The 20,798-nt window shown below is 39.4% G+C and overlaps 1 long non-coding RNA gene across 1 annotated transcript in view; it reads left to right on the plus strand.

Moving 5' to 3' along the window:
* LOC141423129 (uncharacterized) overlaps positions 1-12,117 on the plus strand; it is a 49,767-nt gene extending 37,650 nt beyond the window's left edge. The window contains exon 5 of the long non-coding RNA XR_012447780.1: positions 11,422-12,117. This is a non-coding gene — a long non-coding RNA (uncharacterized lncRNA). The remainder of the gene's footprint in view (positions 1-11,421) is intronic.
* The last annotated feature ends 8,681 nt before the right edge of the window (positions 12,118-20,798 follow it).

The raw sequence follows: 20,798 nt of genomic DNA on the forward strand, positions 1-20,798 counted from the left end.
GGAAGTCAATGAAAATGAAAACACAACCTACCAGAACCTATGGGACACAGCAAAGGCAGTCCTGAGAGGAAAGTTTATAGCCATGAGTGCATATATTAAAAAGACTGAACAATCCCAAATCAATGACCTAATGATACATCTCAAGCTCCCAGAAAAACAAGAACAAAAAAAATCCCAAAACAAATAGGAGAGAAATAATAAAAATAAGAGCTGAAATCAATGAAATAGAAACCAAAAAAACCATACAAAGAATTAATGAAATGAAAAGTTGGTTCTTTGAAAAAATAAACAAGATTGACAGACCCCTGGCAAACCTGACTAAAACGAGGAAAGAAAAAACCCAAATTAGTAGAATCAGGAATGCAAAAGGGGAGATAACAACAAATACCACCAAAGTCCAGGAAATCATCAGAGACTACTTCAAGAACCTATATTCAAATAAATTCGAAAATCTTAAAGAAATGGAGAGATTTCTAGATACATATAATCATCCAAAACTGAACCAAGAGGATATTAATCACCTGAATAGATCCATAACACAAAATGAAATTGAAGCAGCAATCAAGAGTCTTCCCAAAAAGAAAAGTCCAGGACCTGATGGATTCTCTGCTGAATTCTATCAGACCTTTAAAGAAGAACTGATACCAACCCTCCTTAAACTGTTCCACGAAATAGAAAGGGAAGGAAACTGCCTAACACATTTTATGAAGCCAGTAGTACACTTATCCCAAAACCAGGCAAAGACACCTCCAAAAAGGAGAACTATAGGCCAATCTCCTTAATGAACATTGATGCAAAAATCCGCAACAAAATAATGGCAAACCGAATTCAACAACACATCAAAAAGATTATTCACCACGACCAAGTAGGCTTCATCCCAGGAATGCAGGGGTGATTCAACATATGCAAATCAATAAACGTAATAAACCACATTAACAGAAGCAAAGACAAAAACCACTTGATCATCTCAATAGATGCAGAAAAAGCCTTTGATAAGATCCAACACCATTTCATGATAAAAGCTCTAAGAAAACTAGGAATAGAAGGAAAGTACCTCAACATTATAAAAGCTATATATGACAAACCTACAGCCAGCATTATACTTAACGGAGAAAAGCTGAAACCATTCCCTCTAAAATCAGGAACCAGACAAGGATGCCCACCATCTCCACTCCTATTCAACATAGTACTGGAATTCCTAGCCAGAGCAATTAGTCAAGAAGAAGGAATAAAAGGAATACAAATAGGTAAGGAAACTGTCAAAATATCTCTATTTGCGGATGACATGATCCTATACCAAGCTTCTAGACATCATCAACAGCTACAGCAAGGTAGCAGGATATAAAATCAACATAGAAAAATCATTAGCAATTCTATACACTAACAATGAACAAACTGAGAAAGAATATATGAAAACAATTCCATTTACAATAGCCTCAAAAAAAATCAAATACCTAGGTGTAAACCTAACAAAAGATGTGAAAGACCTCTACAAGGAAAACTACACACTTCTGAAGAAAGAGATTGAGGAAGACTACAGAAAGAGGAGAGATCTCCCATGCTCATGGATTGGTATAGTCAACATAGTAAAAATGTCTATACTCCCAAAAGTAATCTACATGTTTAATGCAATTCCCATCAAAATTCCAATGACATTCATTAAAGAGATCAAAAAATCTACCGTTAAATTTATATGGAAACACAAGAGGCCACGAATAGCCAAGGCAATACTCAGTCTAAAGAACAATGTTAGAGGTATCACGATACCCAACTTCAAACTATATTACAAATCAATAACAATAAAAACATCATGGTACTGGCACAGAAACAGATATGAAGACCAGTGGAACAGAATAGAGGACCCAGATATGAAGCCACACAACTATAACCAACTTGTCTTTGACAAAGGCGCTAAAAATACACGATGGAGAAAAGACAGCCTCTTCAACAAAAACTGCTGGGAAAACTGGTTAGCAGTCTGCAAAAAACTGAAACTAGATCCATGTATATCACCCTATGCCAAAATGGATCAAGGATCTTAATATCAGACCACAAACTCTAAAGTTAAATACAGGAAAGAGTAGGAAATACTCTGGAGTTAGTAGGTATAGGTAAGAACTTTCTCAATGAAACCCCAGCAGCACAGCAACTAAGAGATAGCATAGATAAATGGGACCTCATAAAACTAAAAAGCTTCCGCTCAACAAAAGAAATGGTCTCTAAACTGAAGAGACCACCCACAGAGTGGGAGAAAATATTTGCCCGCTACACATCAGACAAAGGACTGATAACCAGAATATATAGGGAACTTAAAAAACTAAATTCTCCCAAAACTAATGAACCAATAAAGGAATGGGCAAGTGAACTAAACAGAACTTTCTCAAAAGAAGAAATTCAAATGGCCAAAAAACACATTAAGAAATGCTCACCATCTCTAGCAATAAAGGAAATGCAAATTAAAACCACACTAAGATTCCACCTCACCCCTGTTAGAATAGCCATCATTAGCAACACCACCACCAACAGGTGCTGGCGAGGATGCGGGGAAAAAGGAACCCTCTTACACTGTTCATGGGAATGTAAACTAGTACAACCACTCTGGAAAAAAATTTGGAGGCTACTTAAAAAGCTAAACATTGATCTACCATTTGATCCAGTAATACCACTCTTGGGGATATACCCAAAAGACTGTGGCACAGGTTACTCCAGAGGCACCTGCACACCCATGTTTATTGCGGCACTATTCACAATAGCCAAGTTATGGAAACATCCAAGATGCCCCACTACTGAAAAATGGATCAAGAAAACGTGGTATTTATGCACAATGGAATTTTATGCAGCTATGAAGAAGAACGAAGTGTTATCATTCGCTGGTAAATGGATGGAATTGGAGAACATCATTCTGAGTGAGGTTAGCCTGGCCCAAAAGACCAAAAATCCTATGTTCTCCCTCATATGTGGACATTAGATCAAGGGCAAACACAACAAGGGGATTGGACTTTGATCACATGATAAAGCGAGAGCACACAAGGGAGGTATGAGGTTAGGTAAGACACCTAAAAAACTAGATAGCATTTGTTGCCCTCAATGCAGAGAAACTAAAGCAGATACTTTAAAGGAACTGAGGCCAATAGGAGAAGGGGACCGAAGCTAGAGAAAAGGTTAGATCAAAAAGAATTAACCTAGAAGGTAACACACATGCACAGGAAATCAATGTGAGTCAACTCCCTGTATAGCTATCCTTATCTCAACTAGCAAAATCCCTTGGTCCTTCCTATTATTGCTTATACTCTCTCTTCAACAAAATTAGAGATAAGGGCAAAATAGTTTCTGCCGGGTAGCGAGGGGATGGAGGGGAGAGGGAGGGTGCGGGGGTGGGGGTAGGGGATGGGGGAGAAATGACCCAAACATTGTATGCACATATGAATTAAAAAAAAAAAGAGGGTAGTAGGGCTAATACAACCTTGGAGTAAATTTTCGAATGTATATTGTTTTCATTCCCACGAGACTATGAGTTGCTTCTGATCTTGTTTGGTAGGGATAGAAAAGAATTCATGCTCTGAATGAATGATTGCATATCCTATGCCAAAGGTTTTAACATTTACTGTAACAAAGACACCACATCTGGCCTTGTAGCTGTATTGGGGGATACAGATTGAGTTGGTGGGAGTCTACTGTCATTCTCCAGGATCCATCTGATTTTTTAGAGGCCACACTAGTAAGTTGAGTGGGAACATGCTGCAGTCCACCTTTCCTGCAGCCATTAGGTCTTTAAGGAATTGTTCATCTCTGCCATGCCCCACAAGGTGTGATGCTGTTTATTAGTTACTGTCCTGGTCAGTGGTGGGATGGTGGTGAGAGATACTTTCACAGATTTCCACTTGCTTTCCTCAGTTCCTACTGCACATGCCAAAGAAGTATTGTGGATATTCATAGGCACCCAGAATGTCCCTTTCAATGACCTATTTAGGGATCTAAGAAATGACCACTGAGTGGATCTGCAGCTGGGTCAGGGCCATCACGATACTGTGAACCTCAGTAAGGAATATCAACTCAGGTATTGAATAAAACATCTCAGCAAATGCCTAGTGAGCAGGCACAGAGGTGTACTCCTGTGGTACCAGCTACTCGGGAGGCTGAGGCAAAAGGATCACTTGAAATGGCTACATATTTCTTGTTTCCAGAGCATAGTCACCTAAACAAAAACAATGGGTAAAACCATTACCGTCATTATTTACCATGGTGCTGTAGGGTTCTTCTTTCTGGGGACCCAGCCTTGCCTCCAATCAATGGGTTCTCATCAGACCTGGCTCAAGTCTGGAAACTAGATTTGGGTTCATAACGCTTGACTGGAGTGACTGCCCTCTGTTTCTTGACTACCCATCCTTGATACAGGTTTGTTATGCTATTTGAACAATATCCTTATGGGCTGTCCATCCACGTTGCCCCTATGCTAGCCATAGTCTCTTTAGGTCAGACCTTCCTGGCTAATTATCATAAGAACAGCACACCCTCTTCCTTCAACATCATTCCCTGGCCTCTATTATTCAGTTTCCTTTTAACCCCCTTGCTATGAGGAGCCTGGGTATGTAGCAGCACTTCCGACTTCAGCCCTGACAACGGGCTTTGGCAAACAGGTTTCTCCACTGTGGGGGGCATTCATTCTCACACGCTCATGTCTCTGAGGCTTGATGCTTCTCTTGTGCCTCTGCAGCTCCAGCATTTCTCCTATACCTGTGTAACTCACTCATTTGCAAGTGTCCAAGAGCAACCCTGGCAGACTAATAGCACCAGCTTCTGTAGTCCTTGTAAGGGTGTAGAATTTTAGTCACAAAAGTGCTTCTGTAACAAGAAGTCCTCCCTCACTTTCCCAAGTTTATGTATAGGCTACTTTGACCCAGAACCTCAGGATTCAGCCGCATATGTGCCACCCTGCTAGTACAGGGTGGCCAGGTCCTGTCACTAGATTCTCCCCATGCTGCTTTAGGTGACTTATCTTAATTGACGGTTGGACAGATGGGGATAGTTTATAAGTTAGAGGATTCGGTAATGTCTTCAAGCAAGGAGACCAAGCAATGTTGGTCTTTGTAAAGGCCAGTAGGCTACTTCTGCATTCCCAGACAGTGCAAAATTATCTGGAGTCTTAAAGATCTGGAGTGCATCAAGCCAAATGTCTCCATTCCAAATCTCAGGGAACCACACATATTTGCAATTTTTCATAAATACAATTGCATGACATTTTGCTATTCTGCTATTCCTTTTTTTTTCCACTCAAAAAAGTTTCTAAGATATTTTCCTCTATCAACAATATAAATTTATGTTATATCATATAACATTACTATTATCCAAGTATTTTGAATAGAAATGGTACCTTATATTAATCTAATAAATCTGCCCTTCCTGGGGAGTTCCCATTTTAGTTAGTGGCTGTTCTATTTTTCTAGTTGTTTAGGCCAAAAACTTTGGAATAATTTTTTCTTTTCTCCCCCCGCCTCCTGTCCCCTCTCCTCATCATATCCCCCATCCAATGTGTCAGCAAATTCTATCTAATCTACCTTGTCACACTGTGTCAGTAGACTGAATCCTCCTTTCTCACCTGGGTTATTGTGGTGTCCTCTGTTGGCCTCCCTTCATCTCACTTGATTTTATTTCCATCCATTAACAAAAGAGCTAGACGCATCCTATAAAACATACATCAGGTCCTGCCTACCACATGCTCAAAATCTCCAGTGGCCTCCCATGTCACTTAGAATGACAGCCAATGTCTTTACACCTAACCTTGTGTGAACTGGTTTTATTAGCATTCATTAATTGTACAGGGAGGATTCACCGTGACATTTCTGAATATGCTTACATTGTACATTGGTTAGGATCACCTCCCAAGCCCCTCGTCATCTCTCTCCCTCATCCCCTACGCCCTACTTAAACATTTGCAAAAGTTTTCGTTGCTCTATTTCATATATGTACGTAAGTACATGCCCATATCCACCCTTCTTTATCTTTTCCTTTCATCCTTCCTGTTCCCACAAGTACCCACCCCCGAAGGACCTAGTTTACATTCCTGTCCTTCCTTTTAATCCCAAAGTCAGTGTTCAAAGAGGTGTCTCGATGTATCCCAGCTGTGAATAAACTGTACTTTAGTCAGTTCAACCCCCTCTATTAGTCTCCCTCACCTTCCCTCCTACCCCTATTACTCAGCAGCTTCAGTGTGAATCGTTAAGTCGTCTACCTGCACGGATGCAGTGTATTTTAATATTGTTGACTCTCTATCATTCTCCTTTCCTTTCCTCTTCCTTGGGGACAAGCTTCTAATCCTAATGGAATTTCCAAAACAGAAAACCGAGTTTAATAATTGCACAACACCAATAAACAGAATTGCATTTGATTATCTCACAGCTACAAAGTTTTCAATAAATAAATGAATAAAAAATAAATAAAATAGGAAAACAGATATTAAATGAAGCACCATAAAAAAGTTTCCTTCTTAACACGTGGATGTGAGGTTTGTGAGAAGGTTTGCCAAAATACTTAAATAAGAAAAAGTTCTTGTCCTTCTCTTGGGCATGATCCATCCTTCCCTTCTCCTTTATTTACTGTCTTGGCCACAGCTGAGAGCCTCTAATTTAAGTCTGACTCCTCTGTTAATCCCCTCACTACCCTCCATCACAAGTAGTCAGTGAGGGTGTGATTTCTAGTGCTTATCATGTCCTACTTTTTTTTTTCTTCTACTTCCCTTTCCAGTCTCTTCCCTATTTAGGCCTCATCTTGGCTAAAATTCAAAAGCTAAAAGAAAAGCTGAAAAAACCTTTTCCCCAAAGTTTATTCCCAGAGGGAATCTGGTTGCTTCATACTGGAGCACATCTTTCAGAGTGACACCCATGTTATCCTAGGGTCTCCAGCAGGCTGGTCGCAGGTCATTTAACAATGCTTAAACTAATGTTTCCTCTGCTGCATAATGAATTTATTAATGAGATCATGTGAGATATTTGTGGGCCTCCCCAATAGTGAGGTGGAACTTAGAGGTCCTCAAGTTCTTGCACTAGCACGTCAGGACAATAACTGGTTATATTCAAATTATTGCTGTCACTGTAACAGCACTCGTGTCCCCACTCATGGTGAGGTCTACATTAGATAGAGACAAAAGCATAGATCACATCTGCGTCCTAGGAACAGGACACCAGAAAACACTGAAAATTGTTAAACAGCACTGGATGGGGGGAGTGAGGAAGTGCAGTGGAGGAGGGTTACCCTGACTTAAGCACATGCATGCATAGGTATAATATCAAGGCAAAAACCCCACTGACCAATGAACAGACACCTAAACAACAAAGGACAAGATCAAAAACGGGTTGTGCTAAGGGGGAGGGTACTAACAGGAGGGGAGGGTAAAAGAAGGAAGTAAAGAAGGTGAATAAGGTTGATATACTTTTTATACAAGAATGAATAGAGAGCCAGGTGCCAGTGGCTCACGCCTGTTATCCTAGCTACTCAGAAGGCAGAGATCAGGAGAACTGCAATACAAAGCCAGCCCAGAGCAAATAATTCCTAAGACCATATTTTGAAAAAAACCCATCACTAAGAAGATCAGGTGGAATGGCTCAAGGGTTAGATCCTGAGTTCAAACCCCAGTGCTGCAAAAATAATAATAATAATAATAATACAAAATGTTTAAATCTGTTGAAATCACCATAAGAAGGGGACTAAGGCAGAAAGGAGAAAAATGGAGGGGATGAGCCAATTTGGGATAAAATACATATATATATATGGAAATGTCATAACAAGTCTTCCTGTATAGCTATCTTAAACAAACAAATAAGTTCTTTTTTCAAAAATGAAGGACAGGAAGGTAAAACAGTTGCTGTTGATACCAGTGGGAGGGAAGAAGATATAAGACAAGGATGAAGGAGGGAGAATATAGTGGAAATATTGTGTACTTACATATGAAAATGAAAAAATGGGACCTGTTGAAACTATTCTAAGAATGGGGGAAGAGTTTGATAAAAGAGAATGGAGGGGGCTAATTTAGCTAAGAGATAACCTAAGAACTTTTGTAAATGTCACAATGTATCCCTAGTACAACAATAATAAAAAATAAAATCAGACAGAAAAATAAAAGTAATGACATTTTACAAATCTTAAGCTAGTAATAACAGGCTCTGAAGTACTTTTTATTTAACAACCTCTGCTTGTCAGAAATGATTGCAAACTCCTTCGCTCATAGTTTCAAGATGTTTATAAAGTCTTTCTTAACTTTAGACACTTCATATTCTAAAAATAATATTTATCTCTCTTACATCTTCCAGCTGAGTGTCCAGTGCCTTTCTGGATTCATGATTCAGAGCATTAATTCCCCACTCTGGGTTAGTCTTGTGAACATAAATGATTATAGAAATGACAGAACAGATGACAAAGTAAAATATTAAAGAATGCAGAATTTCACAAATGAAAAGTCATAAAAATGTTGCAATCTGGGTGGAGCAGGAATTAGAGGGAGTGTGGGTATGCAGAAAAATGTTATGAAAGTATTTCAGCACATGATTGGGTAAGCAGACAGAGCCCAAGGTCAAACCAGGGCTCTGCTGGTTGACCTGTGACTTAAGTAGTGCCATTGGGGCAACAATGGCAAGTCCAATGGCAGCATCTATAGATGGACTCTACCTTGGTTTATGAAGTTAGCTGGAGGTCTTTAATAGCTAAGTTTGCAAATCCCGGATGGAAAAGGTAAACATGATGTTGACATTGTTTCCTAAGGTTTGGTCTGGATTGGTAGGGGTCTATTAGGTTTTGTCAAGATGTTGCTTTGAGTATGCTTTTTCTGATGTTAAGATAATTACATTAAAACAATCAGCTTTACTATATTTTAAAGTTTGTCAGAATTATAAATGCTGGGAAAGAATGTACTTCTTACATTTGTTGAATATATTTGATAGTCATTTGAAGTATTCAAAAACTTCAGATGTGTTAAATACATACTTGTAGTATGTCTAAGGAAATTTTATTATTTAACAGAAGAATTTAACCTTAATATGAATTAATTTAAATATTAATCACAGAGCTTAAAAATGACTCATCTTATATTTGGATAATTACCATATTTCTAAACCAAAAAGAAACAAGATCTGTAAACAAAATTCAACATTCATGAAATCTGAGATTCTTAGTTTATAGCTTTAATGAGCTGAATACTAAATTTAAACATTATTACAACAAGCCTTTCTTTCTGGACAAAAACTCTCAGACTTAAAATCTCAACTGATAATTCCCATGATGCTCTCAGAAGCATACAGTAACTTAAATACTTGGATGGAAAAAGCTACGGGAAACTTAACTCAGCTGGTACTGACTTTTAAAATCCCTCCAAAATCCTGTCTGGCATAGTCTTTGTGATCTTCGTGTTGAAGCATGCCTTACTTTGCTCTTTGCTCTTTTTCTTTGGGGGATGCCACTGGTGGGCGAGTTGCTAGCATTGGACCTCCTTTTTCCCACCTGGCTTCCTAGAGAGGAGTTCATTGTAAACCCCTCCATTTCTTGTCTAACAGATTTACCCCTTTTATTTGGATTCTAACCTCTCTTTCTCCTCTTGCAAGTATTCCCTGTGAGCAATTCAGTTGTACAGAGTTGCCTGTGGTTCACAAAAAGGTGTCCAGAAGTCAATTCATATATGCCAGGGCTCCATGTTAGGAAACAGCGCAGGGGGAGGGCTTATGCATTTCTCAAATGGGTTCAGTTGTTATTTGTCTCTCTGTCCTTTTCCTCTCCTGATCTAACTCACTCCTTGTTATTCAAAATCTCACCTTTCCATGACTGCTTGAATGTATTTTCCAGGGCCTTAACTTTTCTCCTTGAACGTTATATTGCTGTATGTGCCTACGTGGGATTCCATTCTACAATTACACAAGTGTTATTTATTCATTTCACTGAGGATGGAAATTTCAGGGTGTTTTCAGTCTGTTTACCTATTGTGAAAATGTAACTGCTGTTCTAACTTATGCTTGTTTCTTGGTTACCTTTGCAAAAATTTTGCTGGTATTCCTAAGTGTCTAGAAATAGGACTGATGAGTCAACTTCAACAGGTGATGTTAAAGGTTGAACTGACCACTATTGCAGGTGACATCCGATGACTCCATGTCCTTATGAACACTTGCCAAGATTTTTAATATTTGCCAGGCATGTGGGCCTGAAATTAATATATCATTGTGGTTCTAATTTGCATTTCTCTGATTACAATGAGTTGAGCATCTTTTAATGTTTATTAGTATTTTTTTCTTCCTGTGCTAAATATCCATTCTTTTTTCCATTGAGTTATTATTTTAAACAGACTGTGGCACATAGAAAGATGCATATATATTAATTCATAGGCCTTCATTACACATTTTTTGTCCTAACCTTTGTTTAGTTTTGTGTGTGACAAATATCTCCCCACAGTTGATGGCATGTCACATTCTTTATGGTACCTGTTAATTATTTTTGTAAGTATTCTCACTCTTCAAATTGTTTAAGAATGACATCTGTGTTCTGAGTGATAAAAACGTTGTCTATATTACTTGGAATAGCTTCAAGCTTATAGATAAATTGAAACTAAAATACACCAGCGAACCTCAGGATCCCCAAACCCATGTTCATGCTTACATTTTAGTCTCATTTGTTTTTGCATCTCTCTTTTCCCTTCTTTGGCTGTCCTGAAACATTTAAAGGTAAGGTAAATAAACTGTGGGCTTTTATAGGCACCCAATATAATTTTATAGAGATAACTCAGAGTCCTGCACTATTTGTGTCCCATGTGTCCCATTGTCTGTTTGTCTATCCTATTAAGAAAGATCACTGGATATTAATTGCTATGACATTGTGATAAGCCTGCAGATCTTACAGGGGAAGTCCCCTACTTTCCTTGGGTTCTTCAAGAGTGTTTTAACTCTGTTAGTTCTGGTTTTTCATATAAAGTTTAGAATTACTTTATCAATTTCCAAGACAAATAATTTGGGAATTTTGGTTGGAAATTTAGTAAATCTGTAAATCAATTGTGTAGAAACTGACATCTTTGCCAAACTGAACTTTCTGGCCTATCCAAGCTAGTATACCCTTCCACTTACTTAGTATTTTAAATGTCTTTTAATATACAGTTATAGACTTTTTAATTCTTTTAAAAGACCATTGCACATCTTTTTTGGATTTATTCCTAAGCATGTTCTCTATTTCTTGACACTGAAAGCAGTACCTTTTCAAAATTTGAAACTCTAAATGTTTGTTACTGGTATAGAGAATACAATCGACTTACAAATTGGTCTTGTATCTTGCAACTTTGGTAGATGCTCCATTAGTAATTTGTCTGTAGATTGTTTTAGATTTTCTTTGCAGATAGTAGCAAGTTTGTTTCTTCCTTTCTAATTGTGTATCTTTTATTTTGTCTTCTTTCCTATCTAGGATGACCAGACCTCTCGAAAAATACTGAATAACAGTGAGAATGTATGTCTTTGAAGCATTTCTGATTTCAAAAGGAATAATTGTTAACATTTCAACATTAAATAAGATATGTACTGTTATTTTATTGGCACCTTTTATCAAATTAAAGAAATTCTAATACTCAAATGCATAACTAACTTCGGTTAATGTTTTTTCTGAATCTTTTAAGATGATCAGTTGACCCCTTTAGTTATGTTACTAGATTGAGTTCAAACTAATCCTGCATTCTAAAAAATCTAACTTGATTATGGTGTAATATATTAGTAATATGATTGTATTATATAGAATTCAGTTTGTCAGTTCTTTGTTTTTACTTCTGTTTTTGTGTGTGTTTTTTCTGGTTTTAGAAAAAGAACTACAATCATTTTGTAAAATATGTTGAGGTAATGTTTTCTCCTCTTCAGTTTCCTAGGACAGTTTGGGAAGGTTGAAAGTGTCTGTTCCCAAATTTGAGAACTCACTCCATGCTTGGGACTCACTGTGAGAAATCTTTAGCCTACTGATTTCATTTTTCATTTAGTTATCAAACAATTCATAGTTTGTATTACTGCTTGAAGCATTGTGGGTAATTTATGTATTTCTAAGAATTTTTCCATTTCATCTGAATTTTCAAATTATTCTTATAAATTTATTCATAATACTCTATTATTATAACCTCTGCTGCATCTATGATTTGATCCCTTTTTTCAGACTTAGTATTTATTTGTATCGTCTCTCTTTTTTCTTGATCAGTTTTGCTCTAAGTTTATTTGTTTATTAGTCTTTTTAGAGATACCACTTTTAGCATCTTTATCCTCTTTGTAGTTTTTAACTATTTCTTTGATTTCTGCTTTTGTCTTTTTTTTTTCTGCTTTCCTTAAGTTGAATCTGTTGTGCTTTTCAAAGTTAACTATTTAAATTGGATGCTTAGTTCAATAATTTTTTTCAAAAATTAAACATAAGCAATATAATGGCTATATAAATGTCCTTCTTGTACTCATTCCCCCATTCTAGTTTGAAATGAGTATAGTAGATTTCAAGTTTTTAGTGTTTGCTTAGAAATATTACCATGTATATTTAATCAACAAGTTCAATGCCAATCAACATTGTCTCCTGTTGAATAACTCAATATGTCTATATGCTTTACCTCATTACCTCTCCATTGAGTTACATGTTACTATTGTCAGGAATTCAGTTCTGTCTTGTCTTTACTTTCCAGTCTCACACGTCAGATATTATTTTCTGCATTACTCCCTGAGAAGCAAATCATGTCAAGTTATTTCTTACAAGTCCTAAAATCATCCAGTGACTTACCTAGAATTTCATAGTCCTAAAGAGTATGGGCTTTGAGTCCAGCCCTGACTTGGAGGATATCAAAACCACTTTAAAAAATCAAATTCATGAAACCTCTGCCCTTTCTGAGAACTGTTTACCTCAGATTTCCCCTCGATTGAGATGATCAAACAACGGCCACTCTCACCCTTTCCTGTTTTCATACCCTGATGCGTACCGTTTTCTTTCTAATGAAACAACTCTAGGGGAAGTTTCTGGAACCCCTGAAAAACCCACTTTTAAAAACAAAGTTCATGAACTATTTCCCCCTCTTATTGGGATTCTATGAATTTCTATTGGTTCCCCCTTTTCTGTCCCTGTGGCTGAAATCTCGAGTCTTTATCAGCAAATAAAATCCTCTGGTGAGACGTGAGATATCTGACACGCGAAACAGACTGGTGGAGAGTGGAAACGTGTGCTTTCCTTGTCACAGCGAATTCCAGGTGCTTCCTGAGTAAACGTGTCAGAGAAACCCTTTACGCAACAGACTCTGCTCAGGCCAGCACAGCACCAAAAGGGCTAAGGAGGAGCTTAAGATAAGAGAGAATTATGACTGTTCTGTCAAAAAAGAAAGCTGTAGTTCTGAAACAGCCTCTATAGGGTCAAAATAATTGAATTCTTTGTTATCTCAGTCCTGTTAAAAGTGGAAAACTACTTGGTGTCTGACCTGGCGCAAGAGGAAGGACTTGTCTTGTAGCTGAGAAACCTCTGGGCCCACGCTCTGACTCAAAGGAGTCTCTCCATGGACCCCCAGTACAGCTCACTAGCTCTTTTGGTTTTGACCTTAACTCAAAGCTTTTTCATGTTAAATTCACAGAAAAGGCGGCGGGGGAGCCAACCTGTGACTGGATGAGACGTCACTAGACAACATCCAGGCCTGAAGGTGGAGGCAGCTTCTTCATCTTAGAAGTTCTGGGGGGCTGGGGGGAGATTGAGAGCAATGGAAGGTATGGCTACAAAATCAGATCACAAAGTGGCAATGCCAACCTCTGAGAAGAGTACACTGGAAAGGAAGTTAGGTGTACAAGGATTTTTGTTGGCAAAATCTATACTCAGAATGATCTTTCTGGTTTTTAGAACAAATCAGGTGGGCTTTTCTAAGAAGCCGGCCATCTCCTTGTTTGATTGTGGGGAAATTCCTGCCATAAATAAGCAATAATAGAGGATTTTTTGTCTTTGAGAATTTACTGCATGTGGATCTTCAAAGCTCAGCCTGTGAGCATGACAATATCACAATACTTTGCTTCACTGTGAGTGCTCTTAGCTTTATTTCTCACTTTCTGAGTGAGAACTGCTTTACTCACACTTCTGGTAGATTCTGTCAAATATTGGTAATGTTTACAAAACTGCTAACGTGGAATCTGTCAAATGAATGTTTGGGACTTATCTTTTTAAACCTTTTCAGATCTTTTTAGACCTTTTCTCTTCTTTATCTCTTTGTTTGCTTTTTGAGATAGGGCCTCACTATGTTGCCCAGGCTGGCCTCAAACTCAGTCCTCCTAATTCAGCCTCTCAGGTGCTGGGATTACAGGCAGTCACCACCACACCCATCTTAGATCTTACCTTTCCTTAAGATTGAAGTCTGTCATGTTTTTCCCCTTAATTTTTCTTTGTTTCCAATAGAAAATTGATGTCAAATTCATGTTATATTCATGAAAATGAATATAAGATACTCTTTTTGAGTAGACATTTTTCTTCATAATAATAACTTCGAAATATTTAAGTGTGAAGATATACATATTTTAATTTTATATTTAGACATGTTCATGTAAGTTCTTTGTTTTAAATTGTATAAATATCTGTTCAGTATTCATATATGTTAACTTATTTGCTCCTCACAATAGCCATATATATATATTTACTATCATTATTTCTATATTACATGTGAAGAGTCCAGGTACAGAGAACTTGAGTGACTTCCTCAAGTCACAGCTTAATAACCTGGGCCACACTTTAACCCTAGGCAGCCTGGCTCAGTGCAAATGGCAGCCATGTCCTGCTATAATAACTCTGTAGCCAGATGCGCTAAGAATTTGACTTAGGTCCCAAGTTCATACCCACATGGAAGCTGCATTAGCTTCTAAAATCCATGAGGATATTGTACAAAATATGTCAGACACGAAAGGACAGACGTCATTTAATCCCACAGGAGTCCAGTGCATGTAGATGGAAGGTAGAATGGTGGTTGTGGGGGGCAGAGAGGGAGTAGAGAGTTGTTTGAGGGGTTCAGTTTCAGTTTGTGGAGATGAAAAGAGTCTAAAGATGGTGGGGACAGTCACCCAACATGTGTATGTAACGCACATGTATGTAATGTGCACTTAAAGGTGATTACAACGGGTACACTTTATGTTTTATGCATTTTGCCACAACTTTAGAAGTCTCTTCAATAAGCCAATGATTCAGTGACCGCTGGGAACCTACCTGTCCCTGGGTGTTGCTGGGAAGCATTGAGCTTGGTTATTTTGAACACTTCACACTGGGAACTGACCTGAGGTGAGATGGCTATGATCTGCAGGAGTCTGAGTACATCAGATCTGTCATGCGCACTTCACCTTTTGGCTCCAAGAGAGATGGCTGGCAAAGAGAGACTGGCAGCGGTGTCACCTCTGCTTCCTGCACAGAGGAGGATGGCATTCAGTTTGATAGCTTGGCGGGTGTTTGGGCCCTGAGTGGCCCTCCCACTCAGCAGACACTTTTGCTGACTGCCATCTCCCAGGTTGTCACAGTCACTGTGTTCCGGGCTTGGATCTCCATTAAAGTAATAACCACAGGCACTGTGGCACACACAGAATCAGGTTCCATGGCCATACAACATTAGCTTAGTGCCAACGCCCCTGAGGAACATGGGGGAGCACTTCCTTCAACTGCCTGGGATGAAATGAAGACCCAAATACATTTGATCTGCAGCACTTTTCTCCTTGTTCCATATGTTTTTAAAATGATAAATGAGCACACACTGGTACACACATATGCACATGCACATTTAAAAGAAAAAAGACACAGGGAGAGAAAAGGAAGCCCTGAATTATCCTAAGAGAGGAAGGACGTGGGGGAAGGGCAGCCTCCCATGGTGGGCAGATAGATGTCAGAGACAGTCAAAGTCAAAGACTTGGCTTCAGACCAGGCAGCTGACATCTTCAGCATGACAGCCCTCTCTCTTGAGGCTGGGGGTGTCAGAGTCAGGTCACACTTTTGCCTAATATCAGAGCCCATCAAATCCTCACTGCATGAAGCTCAGTCTTCCTTCCATTCCAATGAGCCCTTTTACACGCTCTTGCAGGAATACACATATCCACCCATTAGCACACACACTCAGACACATAACACCAGCACACATCTGCCACTCAGTCACACAGACCCACATTCTGCATACACTCAGACTCACACGTCCACATACACTTTCACACTCACACCTAGGCCACATACACCACACACACGTACACACAGTCCACACACTTGCAAAAGTGAGTCTGAAAAGGTTCTTATTGTGCTCTCTAAGTTTTCTGTTGCCCTTAAGTTCAAACTCCTTGACTTGGTGTTTGGGGCCTGCCCCAGGGAACCCCTCCACCATGTTTTCCCAGTATCGCTCCCATATAACCTTCAGTAGGAAATGACAGAGTTCCAGCCTGATTGTCCTGGTTGGCATGGAGACTGAAGCAGGAGCCGCCCTTCCTTGTCAGTGCCCTCCAGGCTTCGACTGTCCCTGAGGGGCTCAGAGAATAAAGCTCCTGTTAGCACCTTCCTTGTGTTTGCACCAGCTTTTTTTTTTTTTTAACCTGCCTTAGCCTTTCTAACATATCTGTCAAACTCTCAATCAAACACAGGCAGACACTACTCTGTTTGCTTTTCCTATTCCTTTTCTGAGGGAAAACCCCTTCCAAATCCCAGGCCTCTGGACGCCACCGGTAAACACATACAAGCCCTGCATTGAAGTACCTGACTTACTTCTCTCATTAAGTCTTAAATCCTTGGAGACAAGTTGGTTACGTGTGGTATTTGTCTGTGTGGTTTACAAGAGTTTAGCAGGATACCTTCCACAAATCAGGTGCTCCTAAAATCATTTATTCCTCTATGGTATAAAAGGCAATTGCATTTTTTGGTCAATAAATTCTTCCATAATAATTTGTCTCAAATGATAACTTTGTGTGTTAAAATATATCTAAGGCAACCATTTAAGAATTATCTCATAGGGATAAGACGCCAAGCCAATAACTCCTCTTTGAGGTTGGTTGACTAGAGCAGTTGATCCCTGGGCTGGTCTTAGGGAAAAGGGATCCTGGGGAGACCAGATATGCAAAAGGTATCAGGGAAGGGCCAGTTTATGGGCTCCTGTACTTGGTGGGAAGCAGGAAGAAGTAGCTAGGTCACAAGCTAAGTGTAAGAAAATTCTAGAAAAAGGGAAAGAGCGAGCGAGAGAGAGAAATACATGAGTTTAAAAGGCGCATTTCTCTCAATTAAAACTTTTCGTCTTGGCTCAAACATATTAAGCCAAACTATAAAAACATATTTAAGAGGTTTAGCCAAAACTATTACCATCATACTTTCTACGTATTTATTGGTGTACATATTTTCTCATTAGAGTCATCAGTGATTTTTTGCTTCTAGGTCCATTATTTCTTAAATGAAGCTTCCACATGAATAGCCTATCAGTTTTCTATAAGCTACATGGGTTATGAGCTTTTAAGAAGGAATGGTCTGTCCAAATGCAAAAAATTATTATTGCTTCTTTATTTCCTTGGGATTCTGCAGAAGCTTCGTGTCGGGGCCATTGGGACATCGTACATGCATGGCTTTGATCTCTACATTATTTATTTCCATATCAGCATGGGTGTTTTTCCTGAAGAATCTCTGGTTTCTGGCTCAGGGATTCTTTGGCAGTACAGACACTGTGCTGAATAGAGCGGGCGCTGGGTGGGATTTGCCATTTCAAACATGTAGATTTACCTTTGAAGTCTTAAAAACTGTCTGAAGAGGGGTGGAGATGGGAAAGAAAAGGAGATTTTTTTTCTCCTCTACCTCCTAGTCCAATCACCTAACAAAGATCATTATGCCTTTTGTCCGAGGAGCTCTGTGACCTATTCTGCTCCTTGCAATTTCGGGTATCTCAACCCATTTTTATGCATTCAGCTTCCCTAATGAAATCCACATGTCTTAAATCAATAAAACCATTGTTTAGCTTTCTTCATATTTTCTGCAGTGCCTTTTGCCTGGCCTATCTTGTTTGCATACTTGTTTGTAGGAAATACGGCTCTTTATCTAGAATCTTCTCCTTACTCCCTTGTCCCTTTGGGGTCTTTGCTTATTGGTTCCTTTAATTATCGTGTTTTTGGTGTGCAGCTATTAAATGGTCTCTAATGGACTAGTCTAAAGGAAATTTTGTTTATGCAGGTTTTTCCCCTTATTAATTGTTTATTTTAGATAGGTTAAAAAATTAAGAGTGGAAAACTCAGTGTCTTTGTTCAATATCTTTGTATATATGTAGCATGTAAAAACCCCACTGTGAAACATCAGAAACTCAGCTTTTATTGCCTGTCCCCAGACTCCCCTGTCTGTTCCACTACTAAGCACTACTGAGTGTTAGATCTTTTTACATTCTTAAGACCCTCAGATCATGGTTTTCTGCTCTGAATGAACCAGAATCCATGAAAGTTGTGTAATACTCTATCAGGCTGCTTTTACAAGAAATATTTTACTTATCTCAAAAGCCAAGGCTTCAAAATAGCAATCTGCCCAAAGCTGCAGAGATAGTACCAAAAGGTGTTTTCTTCTTGGGTCGATTTCTCCAATCTCTCCATAAATTCTAAGTTCTTCTCCATCTGCCCTGTCACTGATCTTCCAGAGAGTCTAGCAAAGGCTGGCCCAGGAGCATGTACTCTGGGTTCCACCAAGAATTTTTCCTTTCTTTTCCAACTTATCGTGGGGGTTGGGGGCTGAGTTAGCAAGGAGCTGTCTGAATATGGATGATGATGATGGTGGTGGCGGTGGAATATCAGGTTCCGTTTATTAGCTAAAATGTTAGGGTCTGACCTTGTCATCCACAAAACTCTTCTGGACCCGACCTCGTCTATTGAGAGCGATAGAAGAAGGAATAAACAAATGGTGGGTTCTATCAGGGGTCCTAACGGTCAGACATTCTTTATGATCCTGCTATTTCCCATCCTTCATTGTCTTCCTTGGTCTTTTGGGGGCCTCCTACCATGTCTCTTTTTCTCAGCTTAAACATCTGGCCAGAGTCATAGCTACTGTGCCTTTCCCACAGCATCTCTTTTACTGCAGCTTTATTTAAATCATATCTCAACGGTGAAAAAAAATGCATCTTTCTTTCCTGAAAAGCTATATTGTTACCATGCTGGACTTCAAGTGAGAAGATGAGCTTGGAATTAGATGGGGATTTATATGTGACATACACATTCCCCATGTGCAGCATATATAGAACTTCAGCCACTTTACAGAAAATCACGAACCTATCCACAGATGCTTGCATTCACATCCTTCCTGAAGGAAAATAGTTGAAAGGCCAAGGAGGGAACATGAGTGTCCTGCTCTGCCCAACTGAGACATTGCACTGGCTCCCAGGCACTTCCGTATACTTCCAGGAAGACAAAGATAGAGTCTGGCTAGGTTTGCGGTGACCAAGGGTCAGGCCAACCTCATTTTCTATCTTCTATATTCTGTCCCCTGGACATTCATCTTTGCAAATATTTCTCCCTCACTGACTAGAATTACTTCCCTTCCACTTCTGCACACTCCTGAACATAATTTCGAGTCCTTATGATGTGCACACATTTCCTGGAACTGGTCTTCCTTGACCCTCCACTCTTTTTTTTTTCTTTCTTTGAGTTGAGGCGAAAAATGTGAAGACCAAGCTGGAAAGCCAAGCTCAGTTTCCTGTAAGAGATGAACTGTGCTAGAAAAGTTGAGAGTGTTTCCTGGAGTAGAGTTCCAGACAAGTCTGTCTCTGGCTGGTGGTAAGGTCTTTGGGCTGGTTTGTGGGACTGCAGTAAGTCTGGGAAAACCCCCTTAGATACTCCACCCCATCTTAGCCTCAGATGGAGAATAGCACTCAACACTGGCTTGAGGCCAGGATTTCTGTATCCTGACCACCATTCTGGCCATTAACTGACCCAGGTAAAAAATTGGGTGCTCGGAGCACTGTCAGGAGCTATCCTTGGGTTTGAAGAAGTGGAGGTATGCAGAGCCAGCTATGGCCAGCTGGTCACCATTGTTGCCATCTTGATTTTCTGATTGGTCAGTCCTGCTATGAGGCATATTATTCCTGAGTTAGAAATGAGTCTCAGATGTCTTCAAAACAAAAACAAAACAAAATTTAAAAAACCAAAAAAAAAAAAAAAAAAACTCCAGGTTGTATATAAGGACAGGAAAAGGAAAAAGGTTTCATTTTGATTGCCACTTCCAGTACTAGCCACCTAGAGCACTGGTCAAGAGATTTGGTGGCTCTATTCTGGCCCAGCAAGAAGAGGGTAGTCTGTGGTAAGCATAGGAGAGAGGAGTGGCTACAAGATTCAGGTGCCTTTGGGTCTCACGACTTCTAGTAGCATAGAAAGAAGTGGCTGAAAAGTAAAGGAATTTGTCTCCTGAATACCCCAGAACTGGCCTGGTCTAAATATCTCACTCCTGCCTGTCTTTCCTGAGGCTCCTTTGGTACCTCATGTATCAAGTGTCACCCCACAAGCTCACTGAAAAGAGGAGCAAAGAGACAACCAAAGGGAGAAGTGACTAAATAAAGAGGAGAGAGAGATACGCGTAGCTCACTCCCAGAGGATAGTGGTGCCCAGATCTTCCCTTACTTATGGCTGGCAGACTTTGACTGACTCCCTACAGGGGTAAGAAAGGTTGGTGTGAGGATTGAGATAACATATAAAATCAGTTGAGATATTTTCCTGGCCCCATAACTGTCAACTACTGGCATTAAAATTTGTGTGTGATCTCTTTATTTTCTCCGTCAAAGCTCTTCTCTTCCCATGGAGTCTGACACTATGTGTCCCCAGTGATCCTGTGTTGTCTTG

Source organism: Castor canadensis, chromosome 1, assembly GCF_047511655.1.
Source record: "Castor canadensis chromosome 1, mCasCan1.hap1v2, whole genome shotgun sequence".
NCBI lineage: Eukaryota > Metazoa > Chordata > Mammalia > Rodentia > Castoridae > Castor > Castor canadensis.